Genomic DNA, 1993 nt, shown 5'->3' on the forward strand with positions numbered 1-1993 from the left:
AAATTCCAATTGTTGTACACGAGTTTGCACTCAAGCATACTAAAATTCATATAAAGTGACAGAGCTCTACTAAGATAGTCGCACTATGGACATCAATATTCGGAGTCAAAACTAATCACATGGATAGATCGAGAAGATGGATATAGAAAAACATAGATGGTTTTGATGTTTACTAAGTGAACGGTGTTTCCCATATCTGTCTGAAGGCCTCCGCCAAAATGAACCTATCCTAATGGATTGAGATACTAGTCTGACTAATATCAACACACTGGCATATACAAGGGTACCAGTGGTCGATAACCTAACTCTAGGTCAACACAACTGGCATATACAAGGGTACCAGTGGTCGATTTTATTGAATTTATTCCTTTTGGTCAAATGGTTTGGTCAAATTTTTTTTTTTTTCATAATAATTTTTTTTTAACTTTTTGGTAACTACCATTTTTTTTTTCAAAATAATTTTTTTTTCTATTTTTTTTTTGGTATCTCAATCACTCTAATTCACCCTAGTATTGGTAACAACTTGAATCGTGAGCCCCACCTAATCACTTAGAGAAACATAGTTTAAAACAAATAAAATAAAAATAGAAGTGAAAAGGACTCAACGAGATATGGTGAAACTATCATGTTATTTCTAACACCTGAGCTCCGTGCTTTTATGAATAGACTCTTCTAGATGTTGCCATCTAATCAGATTGGTTCCTCAACTCCTACAATCAAAATGCTTCCATCCACTTAGATTGGTTAGTGCCATCCTTAATAGGCATAAATTTCTAGGCTTTGGAGTTTATTTATTCATACTGCAGCTAAAATTTTTCTCCCATACCCCCAAACTTAAATCTAACATTGTCCTCAATGTTTTAAAGATGAAATTAAAAGCATGAACAAGGAAAAACTGTTACCATTTGAAGCAAAAGAGATAAGGAAAGATATTACCGTGTCGCATGAATGTTGGGTTACCTCCCAAGAAGTGCTAAGAACCATAAAGTAACAGACGAAATAACTGTGGGTCTTTAAAACCAAAAAGAGCTGACAAAAGGAAACTGCAGTGAAGTAACGACACCCCGCTGCTGCTGTTGACGCTGCGGAAAATAAGACTGTTGTGCGCAGTCTGTTCTTCGTGTTCTTCAAGGTCCTCTAATGGCAGCAGCAACAGCAGGTGGGAATTGCTGTTAATCTTTCTTCTTCGCTCCTCTGCGTCCCAAACCTTCCCCAAACTCTTGATAACCCCTATATGACTCGAAACAATCTATATATACTTAAACAGGTCCACTAAATCTTCCCCAAAATTCTCCTTTTCTCTCCACAGCAAGTTACGTATATTTCCTCTCTTTCTTCTTTTTACGCGTCTACTAAGCTATTCCCTTGCCACAAAACTCTCCAATGACTTGAAGAAGACCAAGTGCAAGTATAGTTAGCGTGAAAATCTCCCAGAAATTCCTCACAAAATCTTTGAACTCAATCAGCAACGCACGTGTCCTGTTGAACTTCGATTCACTTTTTCCGGCATTCCAGCCCAATTGTTTGCGTCCAATAGATTATACTAGGCGTGTTTAGTCATGAGAAATCCAGCCCAATGGTTTCCAGCGTTTTAATCTCCCTAAAATTCCCAAAGAATCGAACTCTAAATCTGCCAGTGAAACTTCATTTTTTCCCGCCAAAATTCTAAGTTTGAAATGTGAAGAAGAAAGGGGGAACCCCTATCCAGAGTAGGGGTGCCTTTAGCATCTGACTTGGGTGCCCTGGGGTGGCCCTTATCCAAAACGCGGGTGCTAAAATCGCTTTCTCAGGGATGTTTTCAACACTTTTTCGGGGTTCCTCCGGGGTATTTCTGGGGTGCTTCCGGTACACTTCTGGGGCGCTTCCGGGATGTTATCTACGGAGGTCCAAATGCCGTATTTTTAGCCAATTTTTCCGCAAAGCATTATTTTTCCAAAAACACCTACAAATAAATAAAATAACCAAATAAGTACAAATTCGAGCACTAGAAATA

The sequence above is a fragment of the Papaver somniferum genome, chromosome 6, assembly GCF_003573695.1.
Source record: "Papaver somniferum cultivar HN1 chromosome 6, ASM357369v1, whole genome shotgun sequence".
Classification (NCBI taxonomy): domain Eukaryota; kingdom Viridiplantae; phylum Streptophyta; class Magnoliopsida; order Ranunculales; family Papaveraceae; genus Papaver; species Papaver somniferum.